A 27,511-nucleotide genomic window follows, 5' to 3' on the forward strand; every position below is an offset into this window, starting at 1 on the left:
TTTTTTTCCCCTTGTAATTATTTTTTATTATTGTTACTAATTTGTTATTGTCTGGAGCTCACACTCCAGCCAACTTTTTCAGGTAGAACCGAAAAGACAGAGAGACCACAGAGAGTGGGAAAGACATGACAGTAACATACCCCCACCACACACACACACAGTGTGCTGGTGACCCTGCTTGAATCAGGATTACACAAATGGCAAAGCAGGCACCTTCTAATCCACCCTCTAATAATTTTGATACCAGGAAAATCACTACAAAATAATCATTCTTTCTCCATCAAAATTGGGAAAAGTTTTAAGAAGAAATTTACTACAATCCTGACATCAGTACTAGACTAAATCATCATTTATTTATTATTCTGTCTTATAAACATATTAAAGCAAAACACCTTTAGGCTCATATACAATAAAGTATTTCAGCATTAAAACTAAATAATAAAGTGTCAAAGATAAAAGACTGATAGCCCTCCCAGACAACCCTCCTCTAGGTTTAGGGGGGAAAAAAAATCTATCTAAGCAAGTGTTTTTTTCAAAGCACTAACTCAATGTCTTTCCCCAAGCCTGTACATTCTAAGGCTTTAGACTTGGATTGATGTTTCTTGACAAAATTATATTATATTACTGTGAGTAAACTTTTTATATGAGATCTCATTACTAGATATGTTAAAGCTTTTGATAACACATTTCAGAGTTTCCAATCTGAATTAAAAAATCAGCTATCAAGTTTAGTGTTGGCTCACCCAGAGTGTAGACCTTCCCATACATCAAGTCCCCAGTCCTTACCCACAGTATAGAAACTTCACAAGAGGTGAACTGGTGCTGCAGGTGTATCTCCTCCCTGTCTCTCACCTGCTGTTAAAATATTAAAAATCAATGGCTCATGGAATGGTTAAGTTGTGCAGACACTGAGTCGCAGTGATAACTCTGATGGTTAAAAAAAAAAAATTAAACTCTAGGGAGTCGGGCGGTACCGCAGCAGTTTAAGCACACTTATCTCAAAGCACAAGGACCTGAGTAAGGATTCCAGTTTGAGCTCCCAGCTTCCCACCTGCAGGGGAGTCGCTTCAAAAGTGGTAAAGCAGGTCTGCAGGTGTCTGTCTTCCCCTCCTCTCTTGATTTCTCTCTTTCCTATCCAACAACGATGACATCAATAACAACAACAATAATAACTACAACAATAAAACAACAAGGGCAACAAAAGGGAATGAATAAATAAATATTAAAAAATCAAATTCTAAATTGATATATTTTTAATTTGGACATTGAAGAGCTGCTAGGTATCTGACGTTTATGTTGTTCACGTGTATTTTAAACCCAATGTACTAATTTAATGTGTACTTTTGTTCTCATAATACATTCTAAAAAAGGATGTTCTATGTCTTCCAATATTGTATCTAAGAGAAAACGGATGAATTCAGACAATAATCCTCCTTTTTTCACACTTAATCACCAATGATAAAGCATCATAAGAACTGGGTCATTTTAGCTACAGTTTCATTATTGTATGCCTTTGGAAACAAGACCCATGAGTATAAAAAATACTGCAAATTGATATGCATGAGTTTGACTTATTTCATTGAATGAATTAGCAAAATGTTTTAAAAGAACCTAATAATTCATTAGGTAAAACCAATTCTATACAGCTGTACCCTTAGCCCTTGTTTCCCAGATTCATATGATTTTATGGGTGCATAGAAACTCAAATACTATTAAAACGTGTACACACACATTCACACACAATAATACTACTCCATCTAGACTATTCTTTAATACAAATTAAAATTTTAATTCAAACAAAAATCACCTCACTTTTTTAATTCACCCATAGTTCACCATATTAATACATCACAATGAACTCCTAGATTTCCAGAAATATGGCATTCTTAAAGTTCTGACATCTACTTTCTTGCATTGTGCACGCATAGTGGCTGATAAAAGGAAGGAGACTAGAATCATATAACTAGTAAAACAAGTAACTTCCTAAAGATACTCAATCTTGAATTGAGGAATGGATCTGGTAGAGTCACAAACCCTGAAAAACTTTTGACAAATGCAGTTGTGCTTCTCTAAATACACACCAAACTATCTTCCTCTGAATGTCATGGCTACTTTATAACCAATGTAAGAGAAAATCACAAAGCCTAATATGGAAATACTGTTGTAGTTCCCTTTTGAACTTGCCTAAGGCATAAACTTAACTCAAAAGATCCCATTAAGTTAAAAAAAAAATCATATAGAAAACATAAGGACATTTTATTTCAGGAAAATGCTTACTACACCCCCAAACCTAAATCTGGGTTCTTTTGAAACTGTAAATTATGTGGTTAAAAAAAAATCATGTCTTTACCTAAAAGCTTAAGAATCTACTACCTACTTGGAAACATATTCCTTCTGCCATGCTCTTAATTAAGAAGTGTGCCCCATAGAAACTGACATGGAATGTACAAAAGAGTGGCTTCGGCCATTGTCATTAAAGAAGCCTACAGATCAAAAACTAAATATGTATAACTTCTTCAGGAAAACAAATGAGGTGTGTGTGTGTATTGGGAGGGGGAGGAACGAGGAAATGGAGAGAGAAGAGCAGTGGCGGAAGGAAACTGACAACTTATGAGAGTGCATACCTTGATGTTTTTCTCCTTTAAAATAAATAATTGTACTAAGTATTGGTTAATATTTTATCCTTTGTCTAGCAGAGTTTTTACATTGTTTTGAAAAGTAGTAAACAAATTGCACACAATAAAACACAAAACTGTGCTTTAATATTACCATTTAGACATTCTTGAATACAAGGTGAAAAAGGCCATTTGATTTTGTAAGAATCACTGGCTTAAATGAAAATGAGAAGTGTATAGAACAACACAACAATGGTACTCATATGCAGGATGTTGTATTACATAAATTTATCAGACACTCAGGATTGGTCTAACCAGCACAATTGCCAACTTGTATCTAGGGAGTACTACTATATGTATGAAGCAATAAACATTATACGACACAACAAATGAAGCAAAATCGCTGGGAAATATGTGAAGGGAAATAGTAAGGAAAGGATTATAAAATATCTTTATGAACATTAACATAAATGATGGGTCTAAATTTCCCAGCATTATTCTTCTGACAAATTGTCTATATAGTAATGTTTTCATCACACGCTATCATTCAGGAAAATACTGCACAAACTGTATACCTGTAAAATCCATAGTTTCTTTTGTCAGGTTTGTTGCTGTTATTCAGTACATGTCAAGTATACTAGTTAGGAGGTAAATTTATAGTGTATACAGTAACTGGATTTCATAAGCACCGTCCCTAAGAAAAACACAATGAAATATAGTAGCAATGAGAAATACAGGAACACATGTTCTGTTGAGCTTTCCTTGCTTTCTGAATTATTTGCCCATTTTTTACCAGTCTTTCCTGTTGAAAATATCTTTAATATCATTACATGTTCTATTTTGTTTTCATTTGAATTTCTGCTCTTTGTAACCTTTCTGAAAGCAGAAATCTCTCCACATTTCTTGTGTTTTGTTTTTGTTTTTTCTATGCTGTTTGTTTTTAGAATATTTGGGCTTGGAAGTGTTGCCAATATTTTTACCACTTACTGCAGTCTTTCTTTGCTTCTGTATTTTTTTTTCCTTTTGTTTTCACTCTTTGCTTTTTCCTTGACAGAAGTGAACTCATTTGTGTATATTCTCCCAAGCCTGCATTCTGATCCCCCCCTTAATTATGGAGGGGGAGGGGTTAATAGCTATTAGTAGATATATTTCCCTTCTAGAATCTAAACTGGCTTTTAAAATTTGTTGCCCTCCCTTAATTTATAAATATTTTAATCAATAATGTATCTATTATTTCCCAAGTGAGCCCTAAGGAGTATGTTTGATGGCCTTACACAAGCCATTCCAAGAGAGCAGCCTCTCTCAAGCAGCTGACACCAGTGAGCCTGGCTTGTTTCTACCTCTCTGGAGTCCCTATATTTTTAGGTTAGCCAGCAATGGCACACTCACTCCATCACTGAACCAATGAAATTGATGTGTTGTGCAAGTTCCCTCATTCCCTTTTGCTGAACTTGCATTGTATTGCCCATTGCATATTCAGTGAGAAGCTAGCCTGGAACAAAAAAGGCAGCCATCAGAGAAAAATCCTATCTGTCCTCCCCGTTGTAATTGTACTTGATCAGCATCAGCTCTGCATCAATAATTAGACAGGGGTCCAATAATTATGTTGGCAATGAAACTACATAGTCAAAACTATAGTACTTCCTATGAAGTGACTACCTAAGGGCTGAAAACAATGTTTGAGATTGATGCTCCCCCTTTCCTTGTAAGTTACAGATGATTGAAAACGAGTGCCCTTTGCATTGTTTGGAATATTCCCTGCCAGTTGTTGTCTCACATACCAACAGAAGAACTAAACTTGCTTGCATATATGACACACTTGCTTTTAAAAATCTAATTAAAACTTTCTTTTTGGTCCTTAGGTAGAAAGATGGCTCTGCTGAGATGAGCTCTTAATTAATGCACTGAGAGCTTATGAGTCCCACCTCTCAACAGGAATGATTGACATCCAAGGATACATAAATTACACTAATTGAGCTCTGCCTCGATATAAGCTTTCCACAGTCAACTCATCAGAGAAGCTAGGTGAGTAGACCAGCATAAAAAGTGATTTCAATATGCTCTATGCTTTCCCAAAGGGTGGAAGAGAAACTTTCCAGACTGTTGCACATTTATTATCACAGGAGGTAGTTCTTTTCTTCAGTTGTAAGATGTAGGTTTTATGTGTTGTAGCTTTCTTTTTAATTATAAAAATTATCATTTTAACATAGCCATTCAAATTTAAATAACCACATTCTATTCGCAATTTTCAAGCAGCAAAACTTGCAAGTCAATTACAGTATGCAAAAATCACTTGGCATCATTTGTTGATATTAAATTGTGTTGCATAGCAACCAATGCATATGCTATGGAGGGATTGTTTGAAATCAAACCCAATCTTAGTCCTTGAGTTTAGTTTTTAGAAATCTGCCTAATTGTAAACACAACTAATCCACAGTCTTAGCCGAAGTCCATACTGAAATGTCTTCTTTAAACCTTCATGTCTTTCTAAAAGAAATATATAGGTAGTTCAGAAGGCCCTGAAATTCCAATAAGGCATTTGATATAAAGTAGGTGGTTAGATTGTTAAACATAAAATTCAGTGTAGGCTATTTGCATATATACATTTAATCTTCCTCACTTACATCTTTAAGTTTTTATTTTTAGCTGAAAATTAAATTGTCTTAACAATGATAAGAAATCCACTTTTGCAATTATTTTCAAGAAAATATGTGAATTTTAGAATTGTACATTATCTGTTTAAAATATATGAATTATTCTGGCAAAATAAAACTAGGACTTGAGTTTTACAAGTTGCAATTTTAAAAGGCAACTCTAAGAGGATGAGGACCACAAAGAAAACTAGATTTAGAAATTTAGCATAATAATAACAAAGAAGTGCTCCAATATGGATACATATGGGAAAGAAACTAGAACAAAAGGATCAACTACATAATAGAAACACTGCAGTCAGTTTTGTAAATTATAAAATATCATGCATAACCATCTTTCTAAAAAATCAGTGCTAAATAAAGCAGAGAAAAAAGTGATAGAAAGAAAAAGACTAGATTAAAAAAATATTTTGGGGAATCATCATTTCTTAATTAAAAAAAAGAATCCATGAAGCTTTCTTTTAAGACTTTGGATTCCTAAAACATTCAGGAGAATTGGTTGCTTCCACACTCTCTCTTTCCACTCCAGGGCATTTACTGTGCCACTGTTTCAAATTGTGAAAAATGTGGAGCCCCACTTAAAAAGAAAATCATAATATGGTTACATTTCTATCAAAATCACTTTATTATTACTTGTGAGAAAACCTGGAATAGAGGTAAAATTGAGAGAGATCAGAAAATCCTGAGCTGATAGTCTCATAAAAAATACAAAATGTCTCTAACATCAAGACTGTCTTGCTATGACTGAGTTGAAATAAAAATAGAACAGATGTTTTCTTACTAGACATCCTCTTATTGGTGACTAGCTATCTGCCCCAAATACCACTGAAAAAGAAGTCACATCGCATTTTCTCTTTAAAGAAATAGTTTAGATGTACAGAACATGAAACATATGCCTCATATGTATTTTGATTCTCTGTAATTTTTCTGAGTGCACACTAAACTTTTTCATTCTTATGGCATGTGCTGAGTAAGGTGTGGTAACTGAAGTGGTTCTCTATGAAATTATGCTTGAAATGACCTAAATCTGCGCATATCTCTTGAGGATCCAAGATGCTTCATTAGTTTCATATCTGTGGAAATATTTATTAGTATAAAAAGTAACCATATGTTCAGAAATTGGCAGATAATTCTACTTGAATTCACATATGTTTAGTCCTGTTAACAAAGAGCTGTACATACTTTAACAATGCTCCATTGATGAGTATCTGAGTTTAAGTTGATGCATTGATACTTGAATTAGTATCAACTTCTTTCCTCATATGTGTGGGGTAATCAAAGTGCTGATGTCTGACAGAAAACCAAAAGTCATTATGAAATAGAGCCAAGTCAGCGCTATGATAAGCCAGGGCCACCCTGCCTGGAATGTGACCATTAATATAATAGCCTATCACTCAAGCTAATAAAATCAGCTCTTCCTCTAGTCTCTCTCTCAACAAAGATTCTCAGATCCAAGCTTCTCATTGTTATATTACATCATAATCATACTATTATTAGTAACTGAATATTGCTTTTAGTAATTATTTTATCGTTTGTTGATTTGTTATTGCTACATGAAGGAGCATAGCAAGAGATTCTAGAGCACATAATACAAAAAAAAAAGAAAACCTCAGTAAATTCCACATGGGTTTTTGATGTAGGACTTGTATCTTGTATTTATTTCCTTGGTCATTGGCTAGGCTTCTAATACTTTTCCTTCATTTAGGATTCTTATTATTCTTTAGAAGCAGTATTCAGTCATCTCGGAAGCTATCTCATTACTCATGAATCTTTGGGGAATATGCTCGCAGATAACCTTAATATCAACTTCTAATTATACAGATTTATTTAAAATAGAATCTACATGCATTTAAAAATTAAAATTATATGGAAAAAATGAATATTTGCAAAATTGTCTTCTTAAATAATTATTAGTTCCCATTTTTACTATGTATTCCATAGAAATGCATATATCATTAAATGTCTATCATTTTTTATATTACTCAACAAATATATTATTAAGGTATATTTTTACAAATATGGGCCATAGAAAGTGATATCTAGCTCTTAGTTCTATTATGTTTTATATTCTTTTCAATGCTATTTGTTTCCGTCTCATTAATAGCTGCTTTCTCATGCATGTATCAAAATTCATTAGTCACTTTTTCATCTTTGAGGGACTATTTAGTTGTTTCCAATTTTTTGCTACTACAAAGAGTTTTGTTTTAATTTTTAATTTTATTTTTTTATATTTTCCCCCTCTCCTATTAATTAAATAGTGATTTATATGACTACAGATTAACAGGAGTGTACATAAACACCATTCCCACCACCAAGAGACTATGTCCTATCCCCTGCTCCCCCAGCACACCCCCCTACCCTGACCTGTGAAGCTGAACATTCACCCTCACCCTCAACCCAGGGTTTTTACTTTGATGCCCTACTCCAGATTCAGTCATATCCTGCTTTGAGTTTCCCTCTCTGTTCTTTGTAAAACACAAAGAATATTTTATTCTATCTCTGTATATGTAAGTATCTGAGGAATTCTGCTTGTGTTTTCTTGAAGCAGATTATCATCAGGGGTCAAAGATCAAGTACATGGAAAACTTGTTTATATGGATATAGCATAATTGCCTTTAGTAAGATTAGGTACGCTTTTTACTTTACTCAATTTCTTTTTCTCAAACCCTTACATTTACCAGCACTGGTTATCAAATACTTAACATTTTTATTCAGTTGATAAATAGGATGGTTTCTCATTTCTTTTATTTGCATTTTAACTAAGAAATGAGTATCAGTTTATTGAGAATCCATCTGTTTATTGGGTATTTGAAATTTTCTCTTCCTGAAAGTTGCCTTTTGTATTTTTATAAAATTAATTTATTTGTTTTGAGGTCATTTTAGATTCAAACAGTGATAATAAAAATACAGAGTGATTTGATGCACCTCTCTATATACAGTTAGTTCTCCCCATACCCAGTACTAATGATTTGTGATATTGACACTGATAAAGTAACTCAAAGACATTTTTTTTCTTACCCAGAGACCAGAGAAATGGTCAGCTCTGGCTTATGGTGGTGCTGGGAATTGTGTCTGGTACTATGAAACCATGTTGTAATATATTTTATTATATTATTGCACTATGTCTCCTTTCTCCCCAAAGGGCTCTTCTAGCCATTTGAGGGATACATGTTTTTAAGTTTCTTTCAGAGAGAGATTAAAACACAATTTGATAATATGCAGTTTTAGGAGTTGAATTTAGAGTCTAACAAAAGTTCTGTACTTCTGAACCATCTCCCCAGCCACAGGGCTCCTTAATTTTTAATCTAAAATCCTACTATCACTTTGTGATGTTAATAAAACTGTCATTTTTTTTAAATTTGAAGATAATTATTATTAATTTCAAAGATGCATTTGAGGAAAATAATGCCTTTGTACTATATATTTTTGTTTGTATGTATGTTAGATTTTAACATTAGCATATTCTCTTCTGAGATTTTATGTAGAGTTTTAGAGTTTTTTTTTAATAAAGACTCTTCAACATTTATTTATTATACTTATTTTATAAGTATATACAACAGTTCAATAATGGAAGAAGAGTGAAAAGAAAGTATTACATACAGAGACCATCATGTTTACACATTCATTCATGTTGCCACTATTGAGTTATTATTCCAGTAATTAAATTGCTGATATCCAAAATCTAACATGTAGCCTTATTTTTTGCAAGAAGTCTGTATAATTTTTTCCAGAAAGCAAGCAAAGAAACAGATTTTTTTATGTTTCAGAACTGAGGTACCTGAAATAAGCATCTTGTATACAAAAATAAATAAATAAATAAATAAATAAATGAAAGAAAGTTATAAAAATAAAATATGCTAGGTTGGATAATCATCTATAATGTTAACAGTCCAATTGCTTGTCATGTAGAGGAAGGTTTGCTTTAATTAAGCAATAAGACATGACAGGGTGTGAATTATGGAGTAATAATTCTTGTCTAGTGTATTGTTAGACAAGAGGCTGAGGGCCAGGAGTTTGTACATACAGTGTACATAAATTACTACACCACAATTTAAATATAGAATCATTCTAAACTATCTTACAAATCATTTGATAAAACAGAAATCACATATGGATCTGTTTTCTTAATTGATTAGTCTCTGAACAACATTTCTATAGAGAAAATTTTTAAGAACACGATACATTAATTTGAGTGTTCTCCTTGTGGTTAGACAAGCAAAGTTTTGAGGAATTTTCAAAGTGATCTTTTGGGGCTTTATTTTCTTCTCAAAGCAATGGTAACTAACAGATAATTCTAACCTAAATCTTCCAAGGGGGAAAAAGCATGTACTCAAAAGAACTTGGGTAAGGGTGGAGCAATTTTACAGAATTCGGTCCTTTTGAAAATCAGTGTGATTTGTTATCCTAACACCTTCCCCCATAACATACCAGTTTGAAGGTTCTCTTTTGTAAAGACATTAAAACAGATCTCTTATCACAAGAAAACACATTGTTCGAAATACTGCCCTTTTTAAAAAAGAAAATTCATTTCTGTCCATTCAAAGGAAAAATGTTTGAGGGCGAGTGTGTACTTGTAATAAAGCAAAAGTCTGCAAGCTTTTCATCTGCAGAGCACTCTGGCTAGTAGTGTTTCAAAAGCCTATTTCTTTTTAAAGTTATTCTATTTTATGCTTTTATTGCCAATATTGTATACATTTAAGATGGTTGGTACATTAACAACTTTTACTTTCTTTGTGAATGCTGCAAGATAAAAGTTACATATTGTAACCTCCAATCATTAATGTTGTCTCTGGTTCTGATTTAAATTAATATGCTTTATCATCAACTGTGACCTCTTTCTTTAAGTGTGATACAGCCAGGGGTAACATTATATAGGGCAACCGAAAACACCCACCTGCCCTGGACAGTACCCTAGTGTTGTGTAATGGGAACATTCATCACCCCTCTGGATAAACATTTGTGTTTTAATCTCTTATTGAAATAAAATCTCTCCCAGATCAATGGCACAGAATTTAATTATCAGTTATTGATGACCCAGTTTATTTACTAGCTAATATAGTTATTCTCTCTGTTTATGTCCACAACAGAAAGCAGAGGACAAGAAAGACACAAAAAAAGAAAAAAAGAATGGAGTTTTTTTTTTGTACTATATTATATTTATGTATATATATATATATATATATATATATATATGCAAAGATTGTGTTTTATATTATATAGTATTTAGTGTATTATAAGGAAATATCACAATAAGAATGTGGACCTGAGTGACCTCAGTAGAAGGTGGTTCAAAAACACATCTTTTTTTCATAGTCAGGACTGGGAGTGGATGAGTGGTAGAAAACCTCTAAGAAAAGGAGACACACTTTGTGAGTTCCTTTGGCAAGAATGGTTCATGGATTATTTTTGCTATTATGTGCCTTAATGATGAATAAGGGCAGGGGAAACAAAAGCTGTCTCGCAAAATTTCTTAACAGTTTCAAAAGTTCTGTTTAGTTCATGGGCCCTTAATGTCTGTTACAAAAAATTAGATAATATAATTTTTGCACTTTTTTTCTCTATTTCTGTTTTAAACTCAAGTTGGCCAGTTTAGATTCTCTCTCTCTCTCCCTCTCTCTCTCTCTCTTTCACTCTCTTTCTGGGGTTAATGCTTTACAGTGCAGTCACTGACATATAATACATTTCATTATGGTACTATACACCATGTCCATTCCTCTAATTTATTTTCTTCTGGAAAATCATTTCATTAAAAATTTATTTCCAGGGGTGGCGGGGGGTAAATGTCATAATAATCATACAAACAAATTCTCATGCAGAAGGCTCTAAAGTCCCAGGTTCAATCCCCCATACCACCATAAGCCAGCGCTGAGCTGTGCTCTAGTTAAAAACAAAAACAAGAACAAAATCAAAAACAAACTTACTTCCAGATTTCTTAAGTAAATGTAGCAAGTTCACTTGTTCTAATTTACATCCAGGACATTATTTAGCCTAAAATGTTCAGATTTATAACATTCAGTAACTGTCTATGTCAGAGATTCACACCAAATATCAAATGGGGAGCAGATAAGCAAATAAACTTAAAACACCGCAATTTTATCTCTCTAAACCTATTTTGAGACCACCCATATGATGGTGGTATTTAAAAAAACATAATAGCCACAGTTAGAATTATATTTATGGAATCATACTATAAAATTAGTTATATCAAATATTAATTTGTTTTTTTATTTAAATATTTTATTTTATTTATTTATTCCCTTTTGTTGCCCTTGTTTTATTGTTGTAGTTATTATTGTTGTTGTCGTCGTTGTTGGATAGGACAGAGAGAAATGGAGAGAGGAGGGGAAGACAGAGAGGAGGAGGAGAGAAAGATAGAAACCTACAGACCTGCTTCACCGCTTGTGAAGCGACTCCCCTGCAGGTGGGGAGCCGGGGATCGAACCGGGATCCTTAGGCCGGTCCTTGTGCTTTGCGCCACCTGCGCTTAACCCGCTGCGCTACAGCCCGACTCCCAGCAAGTATTAATTTGTAACAAGGAAAAATAAAGAATCCCCATGCATTCTAACTTGTATTTGTTTATTTTTGAAAATTTCATCACCATGGATATCATACATGTACAGTTTCACTGTTTCAGGTCAGCTTTTTACAATTTTAGCACTTTTTTTCTCTACTTCCCGGTTTGAGCCCCCGGCTCTCCACGCTTCACAAGCAGTGAAGCAGATCAGCAGGTGTCTATCTTTCTCTTTGTCTCTCTGTCTTCCCCTCCTCTCTCCATTTCTCTCTATCTTATCCAACAACAAGGACATCAATAACAATAATAATAACTACAACAGTAAAACAAGGGCAACAAAAGGAAATAAAGAAATATTAAAATAAATAAATAAATAAATGTCTGTTCTACAGAAAGGATCACATCATCATAGCCATGGAAAAGGAGTTATGCTTTTCTTTCACTCAAATGTAAATTTATTCCACTGATTCACTGGATCTACACAGAGTAGAGGAACAGTTTGGGAGGGTTGATTGAGTTTTTCTATCATCATCTTTTGGAGAAAAACATTGACAAGCAAATTAAGGACAGAAAATACTTATACTGATATTACAGAGCTAGTATAAAAGCATTTTCCTTTGTGTGTAGTGGCAAGAAATGAACCCAGTGTTTCTCACATAGCCAACACCATTAAGACAGCCCCCTCCCATTTGCAATCCAATTGTTTCCCTACATACATAGAGATAAAGAGACACTAAAATATCTATGAAGTTTCTCCTAGTTCTGTCCATTGTGCTCCTATGTGGTGCCTGTAATCAAAGCCAGTAACTTACCTTACACATATTAAGCTATGTGTTTTATCTATGGAAATAGCCTTCTGACTCCTCCAGTGTGATAATTGTATGTTTGTTGTTACTGTTTTACCCAAACTTATCCATTCCAGTAAGTATGCTACATGTTTTTTTTTAATTCACTAACTTGACTGTTATCTCACTTTTAACATCACTTTTTATTTTTGTTTTCTCCATTAAAGTTATTTGTCTTTTACTTCTTTGAGATAATAGCAGACTGGCCTCATAGTTTCAGTTTCTCTCCTCATTAGGCAGTGGTGATTTTCTCAACCTCAGACTCTATCCAGTAATTACCGATTTTATCATAGTGCTAAGAAGAAAGGACATAAGTTCTTATTTCTTTCTTTTTTTCATTTTTTAATTTTTTTATTTAAGAAAGGATTAATTAACAAAACCATAGGGTAGGAGGGGTACAACTCCACACAATTCCCACCACCCAATCTCCATATCCCACCCTCTCCCCTGATAGCTTTCCCATTCTCTATCCTTCTGGGAGCATGGACCCAGGGTCATTGTGGGTTGCAGAAGGTAGAAGGCCTGGCTTCTGTAATTGCTTCCCAGCTGAACATGGGGGTTGACTGGTCGGTCCATACTCCCAGTCTGCCTCTCTCTTTCCCTAGTAGGGTGGGTCTCTGGGGAAGCAGAGCTCCAGAACACATTGGTGGGGTCTTCAATCCAGGGAAGCCTGGCCAGCATCCTGATGGCATCTGGAACCTGGTGACTGAAAAGAGAGTTAACATACAAAGCCAAACAAATTGTTGAGCAATCATGGACCCAAAGCTTGGAATAGTGGAGAGGAAGTGTTAGGGAGGTACTCACTGCAAACTCTAGTGTACTTCAGCTTTCAGGTATATATTTTGCAGTAGTTTACGGATACGTGTGAACATATGCTCTCTCTCACAGAAACTGGTGTATATCTAGGTTTTGGGACTTTGTTAGAAAGTGAACCACCTGAGATGAAATTAGAATATACTATGAAAGGAAAGGTCTCACCCGAGTAATGAAGCTGAAGGGTTGTCATTCCACACCTGAAGTCTCTGGACACAGTCTGAAGTGAAGCATGTTGAGGTGGCAATCGCTGCGCTGATTAGGTTGTGATCGGCAGATGCAATATTATTTGATATGGATTGGGAGAGGCATACGGGAAAGTGGGCCCTATCCAAGGGTTCCAGGACTGGGGGAAGTAGGGACTCTATAGTGGAGATGTAAGGTTCCTGCTGTCTTAGGATTCAAAAAGACAATCGATAGTTAATGTTATCATCACATTATTTGGTAATTGGGTTAACTTTGAAAAGTCCTTTTGTTAGGGTTTGCTGTACAGTGCCCAGTATCTTGTATATAGCTGTGCTGTTGGATGCTTCTGATCTACTTGGTCCAGGCTTTTGAGAGAGTCCGCATATCAAATACACAGCCTATGTATTTAAAAGATTCAGTTTGTGTTTTGAAAAACTTTGAGACATACAATTGATTTCTAATAATGATTTGTCATATAAGTTGTTGAGATCTCTTGTTTCCACATTTGGATTTAAAACAGAATGTGGATATCAGTGTGGATCTAGAGAAAACAGTGTTTATCAAATATTGGAATAGTATCATGATTAGCTGGAGTGAGAATTATTAAAAACATACATTTAGTTTTCTCAAACTTCTGTTGTATAGATGAAATAGAACAAGAAGTAGTAGTATGAAAAACTAGTCAACAATTGCTAGAAATTCAGATTTTTGCCCCCAAAACATATAAAAGCCTATCTTTTAAATCATGGCATATAATGTAACCAAGAAAAAAAGTACTGAAGAAAAGATAAGAAGCTAAAAATAATTCAGTGGCAATTTAATAACTGACAAGACATATTCCATCTGCAGGAAAAGAGTTTAAAACCTTTACCTGCTGCCACTCACCTGGTAGAGATTTAGAGTTCATCTTTGAAAGCTAACATCTGATGTGGAAATATGTGATCATAATACATCTACAAATGCAATTCTCTGCTTAATAAGTGCTATACTATTTGCTTAAAGGAAATAAGTATCCCCAAGTCCTGAAGTGCCAAAACTTAGACACAAAAGACAGCAAATAACTGAAATAACCTGTATACAAATAGCAGGACACCTGAACAGAATCAGATTTGCGCCTGGGATGCCAAGAACTATAGGTCAGGTGTTCTTAATACAGACATACTTTGAAAATGAGGGGGTTGATTCGAATTCTATATAATCAGGAACTGTTAACATATAAAAGAGGAAAATATCCTTGCCATGAAATTGAAAGCAGAGGCAACCTATGCCACTGAATCCTTATCTTTTGGATTCTCGTCCCAACTCTCCATAATTCAAAAACAGGCAAGCAGCAGGCTGTACAGATGGAGACACGACAGCCAGAGTCCGCATGGAGTCTTATAGATCTGGCTACTTGTCTAGTTAACAGTCAGCTATTTTTGGATAATACCCACAGTTGTTTTACAGGAGAAAAAAAAAAGAATTTGTCTTGAGATCAGTATATAAAAATATTTGTACAGGTTGATGCTTGAATTTGAGCCACTGTTCTCACATTTTGACTGTTATATTACTCAAAACGACTTTCTTGGCAGTTGACAGCAAAGAGACTGTCCAAATAACACTGTGGGTCATACTAGTGGCATACACAATTTGAGGTCCCCAAAGAAATATTTTCATTACTGATTATTATTTGCATGCAATGTTGTTTATTTTCTACTTTGAACAAGCAGATGGTAGAAAGGCTTGGAGATTTCTTGTGTGTCATAGCAACACACACTGTATTAGGTACAAAGGAAATGGTGGGGGGACGGTGGTTGGGCGATAGCACAGAGTGCAGTGGGTTAAGCGCACATGGTGCAAAGCACAAGGACCAGCATAAGGAACCCATTTCGGGAACCCAGTTTGAGCCCCTGTCTCCCACCTGCAGGGAGTTTGCTTCACGAGCAGTGAAGCAGGTCTGCAGGTGTCTATCTTTCTCTCCCCCCTCTCTGTCTTCCCCTCCTCTCTCCATTTCTGTCTGTCCTATCCAACAACAATATAATATCCACAACAACAATAAAACAACAAGGGCAACAAAAAAGGGAAAAAATAGCCTTCAGGAGGAGTGGATTAATGAGCCTCAGCAATAACCCTAGAGGCAAAAAAAAAAAAAAAAAAAAGAATGTGGAGGAGGAGGAGGAGGAAGAAGGGGAGGAGAAGGAGACAGAGGAGGAAGAAGAGGAGGGGAAGGAGGAGGAGGAAGAAGAGGAAGAGGAGGAAGAGGAGGAGGAGGAGGAGGAGAAGGAGAAGAAGAAGAAGAAGAAGGAGGAGGAGGAGGAGGAGAAAAGGAGGAGAAAGAAGGAGGAGGAGGAAAAAGAGGAAGAAGAAGGAGGAGGAGGAGAAGAAGGAGAAGGAGAAGAAGAGCTAGATAAGTATGTGTACACTAGACTGATGAATTGAGATTCACTGACCAGCAGACAACACTAGTGATGGCTTTTTTGGTGAATGAAATCTGGTGGTTTAATTTAGTGAATGAAATCTAGGGGTTTAATTGATGTTGTGAAGTGATGTGGGAAAAGGAAGCAACCATGTTAAATGTTCCCTGTGAAACACTCTTTATAGATACAGTGACATTTGGAGATATTTACACTCTTTTAAACCATAAATCAGTTTACTCATCACAGATCCTCAGTCTAGTAATCAGACTAGTAAGCACAACAGCATATCTAACAAAAGCAAAATTGAAGTAATCGATGCTAGTTTTAACTAAGCAGGAAAGACAACAATTTTATCATTTATTGAATGTTCGCTACTGGTCGGTTCTTGTCTGATGTATGGCATGTAAAGATCTCCCATTCTGTGCGGGGTCTCTTGGTTTGGGTAGTAGTTTCTTTAGCTGTGGGTTCTGTATTCTAGACTCTCCCAATAATATGTCTGTATATGTAATTACACAATCTTGTTCTCAAGTTGCGTATAATGTAACAGAGATAAGTTCAATGCAAAACAATCTGTTTTGTAAGAATAGCACAAAAGTATACTGTGAAAGTTCAATAGTGAGCAAATACATTTGCTTAGAGAAATGAGAAATTGTATTATGAGTAAAAAAATATGTTGTGGAATTAACTTCTGAAAAATGGGTAGCACTTTAAAAGGAAGGGAAGGCATTCTAATTGGAAGTGATGTTAATAAAGGGATAACCTTGGGAATTTACCAAACATGTTTAATAAATAGTTACTAAGCCAATCTGAATGAGACATGAGACACAAGGTATATGATTGGGAGGTAAATGAAGCAGGAAAGATAGACAGGACCTTATTCAGGAGAGCCGTGGATGCACAAAAAAATATTACTACAAGCTTGATAGTCATCTCAATATCGAACAATTTAAAAAAATTTCTGATCATCCCATGACAATCTAAGTCTGACATTTCTATTTTACAGTTGTCAAGATTCTTAATTAATCTAACCTTCAACCCACAGAAAATTAAATTTTATTGTGTGAGCCCATGGGTTTGTCTGCCCTTGATTTTTGTACTTCTTCTGAAGGCATTATACAAGCTATGTATTTTGTTCCATTTTAAAGTTTCTCTCAAGGGCAAACCTGGGTTTACATCTCTGGATGCCAGTGAGCTCTTCCCAGTTTTGCCTACCTCAAAATTCAGACTAACGGGGAGTCGGGCGGTAGCGCAGCGGGTTAAGCGCAGGTGGCGCAAAGCACAAGGACCGGCATAAGGATCCTGGTTCGAACCCCGGCTCCCCACCTGCAGGGGAGTCGCTTCACAGGCGGTGAAGCAGGTCTGCAGGTGTCTATCTCTCTCTCCTCCTCTCTGTCTTCCCCTCCTCTCTCCATTTCTCTCTGTCCTATCCAACAACGACAACAACAATAATAACTACAACAATAAAACAACAAGGGCAACAAAAGGGAATAAATAAATTAAATAAATAAATAAATAAATAAAAATTAAAAAAATAATAATAATAAAAAAATTCAGACTAAACTCATTGGTCCTTAAGTGACAATTCTATCACTTAAGGACCAATAAATTGGAGACTTAAGATCTCCCCATACATCCTACAACCAGGATTTTTTTGCTGCTTCTTATTTTAATATTAATTAAAAGGAAGGAAAGCCATTCATCCTAATAGTGCAGCTCATTCTTCCCAGTTCAGTTACTTACAGAATATTCAGTTCATTATTTTTTCAAATTGAAACCTTTAGAAAAAAAATTTCCCATATAGTCCTGTCTCCTCTTCCCTTAAATTTTTTTCTTTATTGGGGGATTAAGGATTTACAGTTGACAGTAAAATACAGTCATTTGTACACGTGTAACATTTCTCAGCTTTACACATAACAATTCAACCCCCACTAGCTCATCCTCTGCCATCATGTTCCAGAACCTGAACCCCCTACCCTAGAGTCTTTTATTTTGTTGTAATACACCAACTCCAGTCCAAGTTCTGCTTTGTGTTTTTCCTTCTGTTCTTATTTTTCAACTCCTGTCTATGAGTGAGATCACCCTGTATTCATCCTTCTCTTTCTGACTTCTGTCACATAACATGATTCCTTCAAGTTTCATCCAAGATGAGGTGAATAAGGTGAATAGTATTCCATTAATAATAGCTGAGTAGTATTCCATTGTGAATATATACCACAACTGATTCAGCCACTCATCTGTTGTTGGGCACCTGGGTTGCTTCCAGGTTTTGGCTATTACAAAATTTTAAAATATTTTCATAGAGATTATATACATTCAATATTTTTATTGATTTTGTATAGATACAGAGACAAATATTGAGAGAGAAAGGTGAGGTAGAGTAGGACATTGAGAGAGAACTGCAATACTATTCATGAATCTTTCCCCCCCTGCAGGTGGAAAAGAACTTGAACCTGTGTCCTTTCTCACTCTAGTGTGTATGGTCATCCAGGTGTACCACCACCAGGCCCCATAGATTATTTCCTTTTATATTATTATCTTTTTCTACTTCGTTAGATAAAAATAAATAAATTATCTTTCGTGTGACATGATTCTAAAACAACTAAAATCATCCCAATCATTTTCAGTCCTGCATTGCATTGCTAAGAATTGTGAGTTGACCAATTATATAATCCTTGCATATATATATATATATATAGAGAGAGAGAGAGAGAGAGAGACAGATATCATGTGTTGCACTAAAAAAATGAGTAATTATCCAAATACCAGACTGATTATTTATGTTGACTAACTTAAATCAGTTTATTTGAGCAAAATCAAGCAACCTTTAAGCCAAACGTATATCCTAAATAGATTCTAAGACAGCATCTGTTGCTGAGTGATATCATAACATCAAATTTTCCCACTTTATCCTTAGTATAACTTACTTGACTAGCCCATTCTCTGTAGGTTGTTGTAGAAATAAAAAAGGCTACTCTACACCACAATGAATGAACAATATTTGTTGTATTTTGTGGAGTTCAATATTGTAGTGTTTACAAAGCAGCCTGAGTTTCTTCTCTTTTGTGATGGAAAAATATTGCCCCTGATAGAGGTCTCTAATTTCAATGAATGCAGAGCAGACTCACTGTAATCTCTGGTGACTGCCACCTCATCAACTTTTGTGGAGAAACCTTTCTGGGGAAATAAGTGATGACATACCAAATATCTAAATAATCCTCTGTGAGCACCTCTGTGCCAGAGAGTTGGCCCCTGCCCAAGACATGGGGCTCTCCTTATTTCACAGATCAGGGAAAAAAAAGCAGCATCCTGTACAGGGTGACAGAACATTAGCTAGTGTCTTTCCCCATATGCCTTCTCTGACCAATAAATAACCGACCCGTTTCACCTAACTCTCTTAACAAAGCTAAAGAAATGTTACCTTCTTGCTCTATAGCATTAGCAAGAAAGGAAGCTAGAATTGGAAGGAGAAGAAAAAGTCAGTGCAGTTTCATTTTACTTTGGTTCATGTTTCATCAAAAAAAATAAGTGCAGCATTTAATCGCACCATAAAAAATAAAATATGCTGAAACTCATGGAAGCCAACAACACAAGTGCTTTTGGAAGGGTGAAATTGTCTTTGGTATGTTTCAAGGTGGCCTGTGCAGGCAACAAGAGTAATGGGGATGATTAAACCCTGTCGGCTGGGGTTAGGTGGAGCGCTTTCTTGCCTCTTGACAGGCTGTGACAGTCAACTGGCACTGAAGCAGAACAAAGGACAGTGGCAGTTTGCTGGGAGCAGTACAAACTGTCAAAACTGCAATACAAAAGCAAACATGGGAGATAACAACCAGCTGAGTTTGCCACCTGATTACTCAGATGCTGATGGTCAAGATGTCTTCACAAGAAAGGCTAAGTTATGGCCCTCTTTCTGGGGGACATTCAGCTTGTCTGCTCACCAGTCTTTCAAGTCTTCCTGTGTTTTGGGTATTGTCAATTTCCCTTTGGAAAAGTACTAACCAGCCCTCATATATCTATGGGGTGTTTTAATACTCATATACTAGCGTGGGCATTATGTGTGACCTGTATGTCTATGTTTGGAGCCATCTGTAAAGACAAAGCCTATCCACATTCACCTGTGAAATTGTGTGCCAATTAAGTGACTGCAAGATTAAGTTACAGCCCAAATGTAAACCTGTCATCACAAATAGGGTGAAATACTTCACACTCAAAGTTAAAACAGTGAACTTAGCATTGTCACCATTTTCTTGAAAAGTTGGGGGAAAAATTGCTTTACACCCATGTGGCTTCACAGGTTTTTATTAGAAACCACAATAGACACTTTTCACCAGCAGTAAACGAGAAACCTTTCAACATTGTAATAACATGGGGAGAGTTTCTCAGTCTCTGTCATCCTCTGGGAATTGTCCTGTGGAGTTTCCATAGGTTGCAGAGAATGGGAAGGCTGTGTATGGTCCCTTCTGTCATACACAAACTCAATTTTTTCCTTGCACTTTGTCATATTTTTCATGTTTGGGGGGGTCCAAAAGGGAAGGTGTAATTCAAGCCTGAAATCATCAGGGTGCAAGGTGTCTTACCTCACACGAGGTCAGATGGTCCAGGTGTAATATGAACCAGAAATTCTCACATCTTACAATCAATTTTTCTCTCTAAGAAACCTAATGTGAAAGCCCTCTTGTGTATTATATGACAGGCTTTACCAGGCCAGTGCACTCAGGACAGTGATGGTTCAAGTAAGCAAAATATGTACAGTTAGTTAGAATATTAACCATTAACTTATTAAGTCTCTCAGGTTTAAAAAAATCATCCATACCAACTTTGGGCCTCAAACATTTTATGATAGTTATAGTTCCAAAGTTTCATCTTCCTTAGCTATACTAGAAGAGGCAAACAAAATCATTCCAGTTTTATTGTTATGAAGGAGAATATAATTTTTTAAAGGGCAGTAAATTAGCTTGTGCTGGAAGCATCTATTTTCTTGCCTTCATCACTGCTAACTCCCTCTGTTTTCTTTGATCTATGATTTGCAAGCTACCATTATTATTTATGTGTTCTACAATTACAACTGGTGACACCTCCCCTTTGCCAGCCTTAAGCCACAAATATGAAAGGAATAAATGCTGTTTATTGTGACAGTCTGCCTTTTGTCTGTGGAACAATGACAAACTACACCACTGACAGCATGCTACTGTTCTTACTACTGTTCCCCAGCCTACTTCTCAAGTGTTCTCCAGAATATGACAATAGATGGTCTTGAATAAAAATGCCTAGTGAGAATCTGTTGCATTCATTTATTTCAGATGAGCTCTTTGGGGACTTACACTGGATAAAGAATCACAGATCCAGCAGTGTGAGAACATTTTAAAGGTTTTGTATATCTTTTGGGGTAGAGGGGAAAGGAGTCTTCCTTTCTTACTTAACCAGGATCTCTTAACTACTGATGTGCTTAACTTTTTAAATGTATTTAATGTTAAGATGATGTAATCTACAAATAATGTGAAGAGAAAATGCAGGTCAGGGTCATCTACGATTTTTGTGTTGTTATTTTGGAAAGATTTCCTTTTTCTCAGCTGGGGAATTTTAGCAGTACAGCAGTTGTATGGAATGATTGGAAGGACCAAAAATGTTTGAGGTTTTCCAAAGGGCCTATACTAATTAGCCTTTTAAGCTGTGTTAAGATGATATGTTTACTGGATAATTGTACCTTATGGAACAGGATGGATTAATAAATAAAAGCGCCACTACAGATTTTGTATGCCCAATTTGGAGCTAAGTGCATGCTTGTAAATATTTGACAGCCAGCCTGCTTTAGTCTATTGTTATTAGTCAGAAAATATTACTGAAAACCACCACCTAGCTCTGGTTTTACAAAGAAATTACATTTGGGGACGTGGGGTTCTATTACCTCTCATCTTTAATGGTTTATGAAAAAAAATCACTATCTTTGAAAACCCACCCTTAAATAACATTTTTAGAAGGAAAATTGTTTTCTACAAAACTTCTTTTTTTAGGAAACATAAACATCAATGCCAACTCTTCTCATTGTTGAAAAAAGGCTTAGAAGTTGCAAAAACGTTTAAATATTTTCACTTGTTTTCATCCCTTGATATAAAACCTTTTAACAGCAGCCCTTAAATGCTGAATACAGTTTAACCATTTAGTGCCCTGCTTATATTGAGTTGCTCAACAGAATTTTCATTTCTTGTAGCAGCGGGAAGGAGGATACAAAATAAATTTAAATGACCAAATGAATAAAAGTACAAGTGAGGAAAGTAAGCTATGTATATTGTTAGTTAACAGTTCATGGAAGAATATATGCAAGTGATACTATTTCAATTTAGAGGCAAAAACTTTCAGACTAAGATGAAAGATGAAGTCCAGAGAGGGGATATAAGATAAAATATTAAAACCTGTTTGAGAGTGTAATCATAAACATAATAGTAGTCCCAGTAAGTAGAAAGCTGAAAGAGCTGCGTTCTCAATATCACCTAAGTTGGAATTCAAGGCTAAAATCATTAAATAAGGCAAAAGGAGTATTATTGAGATGAGATAGATTTTATTCACAAGGAGATGTAAAAAAAATTTTTTTTTGGCCTAGCTATATAGAATACATCGTTTTCAAACTTCCAAATATGTAGTGGAACATAATTGAGAATAGAGACTTGGTTTGTAAAATTCTGGTAGAGATTTAATTCAGTTGAGTAAAACATAAAGATCTAAATAATGCAATCAACATATCTGTGTATATGTGCAGTACTTATGTATATAGCAGATATATGCATATGTTAGATTAATAAAATGTTAGGTAAGAGTTACATTATGCCCAGGCGAGGGTAGATAGCAGAATGGTGATGCAAAGACACTCTTATTCCTGAGGCTCCAAAGTGCCAGGTTCAATCCCATGCAACCATAAACCAGGGCTGAGCAATCTGGTAAGAAATATATAATATGGGGCTGGGTGGTGGTGCACCTGGTTGAATGTACATGTTGCAGTGCTCAAGGACCCGAGTTCAAACCCCTGGTCCACACATGCAAGGGGAAAGCTTTATGAGTGGTGAAGCAGGGCTGCAGGTATCTGTCTCTGTCTTTCTTCCCATCACCCCCTTCCCTCTCAATTTCTGGCTGTCTCTATCCAATAAATAAAGATTTAAAAATTTAATTATAAAATATATATAATATGATATAATATAATATCTACATTATGCCTACTATGTGTATGCATTATGCCAGGATTTGACACAGTAGCTCATGAAGTTCTCTAACAGATTAGGAAACTGAGTCACTAACAGACAATAAATTGCCAATGTCTAGATGTCAGAGAGTAGCAGAACAAAATTGAAACCAGACAGTCTGATCAAGGAACCTATGGTTTTAAAACTCTGGCATGGGGGCCAGGCATTGGTGCCCCAGTTTGAATGCATATGATACCATGTGGAAAGTCCTGAGTTCAGGCCTCCTGCTCTACCTGCAGTAGGAAACTTCACGAGTAGTGAAGCACTGCTGCTGGTGTCTCTCTTTCTCCCCCTTTTATCTCCCTTTTCCTTCAGTTCCTCTGTATCTCTATAAAATAAAGTTAAAAAAATAAAATATAAGTAAATAAATCATAAAATAAACTATATAAATTTAAATAAGACTCTTTGACATTAATCTGCCTCTAGATAGATAATCTATCCTTTTCTCTAAATCATGATGAAAAATACAGAAAGTACTCACAAGTTGGACAAAAAAGACACTCCAAAACAAAGATTTGCAGGTATTAATTTCTCATCATAATCTAGTGAAAACAAATGTCACCAGGAAAAGATCTCTCAGAAAAATGAAAACCACTCACAGATATAGTGGAAAACCTATTGTAATTTGTTGGTAGGTCAAGTAATTATCCCCAAACTAAGACTAAAGAAAATTTAGCAATTAAATGTTCTATACATATTCTTAAAATACTTGAAATTTATTATTCCATTGTTTATACATTGCTAATAAAATTTCTAAGTATTAATATAGCCAAATATATCTATCTGTGTTGAACTTAATAGAACACAATTGGATCATTCCCTGCTGGGCTCTCGTGGGGGTGGGGTGGGTATCTTGGGTATAGACTCTCTGGCCTGATCATTCCGTTGGCCACTGGAGATGGGGGCCAGCAAGAATATGCCCCGAGGCAGCAGGGGTAAGTATGCTGGGATAATTTTGTGACTGTGGCAAGAGACAAGACCAAAGATCACCCCAGGAGACTATGGCGGCAGATAGTCTGTTTATTGAGTAGCAGAACAGAGTTTTTAAAGAGTGGTAGGGGGAAGCAGTTTGTTTATACCTAATATGGTAAGGGTGAGAGTTTTTCTAGTAACCACTGGGCAGGTGGTCTAGCCAGTTCAGGGGATGAGGAGATGAGATTATCAGCAGGCGCATGGAGAGAGGGGGGGGGGGGCTTTGCGTGGGCAGGGGGAATTGAACCATATATGGTCAGAAAACAGGAAACAAGGAAGAGCTGAGGGGGCTTCTAGTAGCTGAGTGAGCGGACTAACCGGTTTGAGAACAAGGAAATGAACCTTTGTGCTTAGAGAATGTGGGGCCCTTGTGAGGCAAGAGAGTCTGATATGGGGACAGAATCCTGGAGGCCAGGCCCCCCCTGCTCGACCCCAAGTTGGGGAGTCTGAAGTGGTGGCTGTACCAGCAGGCACCTATTTTATAGGCAGTCCACACCATGATCAACCTCAGCCTCAGTTCCCCACACTTCCCCAGTGTTAATGTAGAGCTAAATTTATGCCTTTGTAAGTATATATTTTATATTTGTAGTGGGATGTATATGTATGATCCAGAATTTTTAGTCAGTATCATTCTAGAAGTCATTTTATACTTTTTTTTTTTTTTTGCCTCCAGGGTTATTGCTGAGGCTCGGTGCCTGCACTACAAATCCACTGCTCCTGGAGGCCATTTTTTCCCATTTTGTTGCCTTTATTATTATTGTTGCCCTTGTTATTATTGTTAGTATTGCCATTGATGCTATTGTTGTTGGATAGGACAGAGAGAAATCAAGAGGGGGGGAGACAGAGAAGGAGAGAGAAAAACACCTGCAGACGTGCTTCACCGCCTGTGAATCATTTTATACTTTCAGTGGAGAATTAGAATTCCCTAATTACCACCAAGAGAAATGAGGTGCAAACTGTAGTAACTATTAAGCTTTTTAATTTTTTTTTTGCCAGAGTATCACTACTCCAGACCAACTTGTTTGATTCCATTCCCTCCCTCCCTCCCTCCCTTCCTTCCATCCTTTTTTCCTTCCTTCCTTCCTTCCTTCCTTCCTTCCTTCCTTCCTTCCTTCCTTCCTTCCTTCCTTCCTTTTTAAATTGGGAGGCTAATGGTTTGCAGTACAGTTGTTGGCACATGAGTACAATTTCTCATCTCACTAAGATAGGTGTCTTCTAAACTTTCTAACTTCCAAATTAGGTCCACCATGCACCAGGATCTAAGAGCCCTACCCTGACTCCTTTTCCCATCCTCCTTCCCCAGAATACTTTGTTTTGTGCCAAACCAGTCAAAGTCTTACTTTATGTTTCCTCTTTCTGTGTTGTTTCTTAAGTTCTGCCCAAGAGTGACATCATTCCATATTTATCCCTCTCTTTCTGGCTTATCTCATTTAACATGATTCTTTCAAGTTCCATCCAAGATGAGGTGAATAAATTGACTTTGGCATTCTTTTTTTTTTTTTTCCCTCCAGGATTATCACTCAGGCTCAGTCCCTGCACTACAAATCTACTGCTCCTGGCAGCTAATTTTCTATTGTTGTTGTTATTGCTGTTGGATAGGACAGAAAAGGGAGGGGAAGATAGACAGACAGAGAGAGAGAGACCTGCAGACCTGCTTCATTGTTTGAGAAGTGACTCCCCTGCAGGTGGGGAGCCAGAGGCTCATCCAGGATACTTGTGCGGGCCCTTGTGCTTTACAGTATGTGCACTTAACCCAGTGCACTACTGCTTGCCCCTAATTTCAGCATTCTTAATAGCAGAGTAATATTTCATTGTGTAAATATACCACAACTTTCTTAGCCACCTAGATAGCTCCCAAGTTTGGGCTATTACAGATTGTGCTACTATGAACATAGGTATACACAGATCTCTTTGGATAGGTGTGTCTGTTTCCTTTGGATATATCCCTAGTGAAAGAATTGTGAGGTCATAGGGTTTGTCCATTTCTAGTCTTCTGAAAACTCTCCAAACCACCCGCCACAGGGCTTGAACCAATTTACATTCCCACCCGCAATGCAGGAGAGTTTTGTTATGCCAGCAACCCTCTCCAACATCTGTTGTTACTATCCTTTCTGATGTATGAATTCTCACAGGAATGAAGTGATATCTCATTGTTGCCTTTATTTGTATTTATTGATAGTCAGTGACTTAGACCATATTTTGTATGTCTTTTGGCCTTCTGGATCACTTCTTTAGTGACTATTCTGTTCATATTCCCTCCCCTTTTTTGGCTAGTTTGTTTGTTTTGTTGATGAGTTAAGTGAACTCTTGGTATATTTTGGTTATTAACCTCGTGTCTGATATATGACATAGAAAGGTCGTCTCCCATTCTGTAAGTAGTTTATTTTGGGTGGTGAATTCTTACTCTGTGCAAGAGCTTTAAGTTTGATGGACTCCTATTGGTTTATTGTTTTTGTTTTCCTTGTGAATGTTTTTGAATCATTGACGATGCTTAGTTCTAAAAAAGTTTGCCAGTTTTCCTCTAAATATTTAATAATTTCTGGTTTAATGTCCAAATCCTTAATCCATTTGGAATTTATTTTTGTGTGTGACGAAGTAGTTTATTTTCATTCTTCTGCATATTTGAACCCAATTTTCCCAACACCATTTGTTGAAGAGACTCTCCTTTCTCCATTAAATACTTTAGGCCCTCTTGTCAAAAACTAGATGCCCATCTAATTTTGGTCCATCTAATTAGATGTGGGGGTTTATTTCTGGGCTTTAAATTTTATTCCACTGGTCTGTTTTTGTTCCAGTACTAGGAAGTTTTGGTTACAATAGCCTTCTAATATAGTTTGATATCTGGGAGCCTGATGCTTCCAGTCTTGTTCTTTTTTTCTCTCAAGATTGCTTTGGTGAGTCTAGGCATTTCCACTGTAGTTTTTGCCCTATTCTTTTAAAGAAATCTGGTGGGAATGTGTCCTGGAGCCCTGCCTCCCAAGAACCCTTGCCCACTAGGGAAGGAGAGTATGGACTGACTTACTAACACCCATGTTCTGTGGGGAAGTGATTAAAAAAATCCAGATCTTCTACCTTTTGCACCCCATAATGATGCTGGGTCCATACACTCTTTATTAGAGGGATAAAGAATAGAAAATATTTCAGGGAAGGGGATGAGATATGGAGTTATGGTGGTAGAAATTGTGTGGAATTGTACCCCTCTTTTCCTGTGGTCTTGTCAATATTTCCATTTTATAAATAAAAATTAAGAAAAAAGTGGTGGGGCTTTGGTGGAGTTTGCACTAAATATATGT

At 36.2% G+C, this 27,511-nt stretch overlaps 1 protein-coding gene across 1 annotated transcript in view; it reads left to right on the forward strand.

Annotated features, from left to right (window-relative positions):
• Positions 1–27,511, forward strand: part of TENM3 (teneurin transmembrane protein 3) — a 1,349,345-nt gene that overhangs the window by 85,267 nt on the left and 1,236,567 nt on the right. Inside the window, exon 2 of the mRNA XM_060184664.1 lies at positions 4,478–4,640. The gene's annotated coding sequence lies outside the window, so the exon portion shown is untranslated. The remainder of the gene's footprint in view (positions 1–4,477; positions 4,641–27,511) is intronic.

Source organism: Erinaceus europaeus, chromosome 2, assembly GCF_950295315.1.
Source record: "Erinaceus europaeus chromosome 2, mEriEur2.1, whole genome shotgun sequence".
In the NCBI taxonomy this organism is placed as follows: domain Eukaryota; kingdom Metazoa; phylum Chordata; class Mammalia; order Eulipotyphla; family Erinaceidae; genus Erinaceus; species Erinaceus europaeus.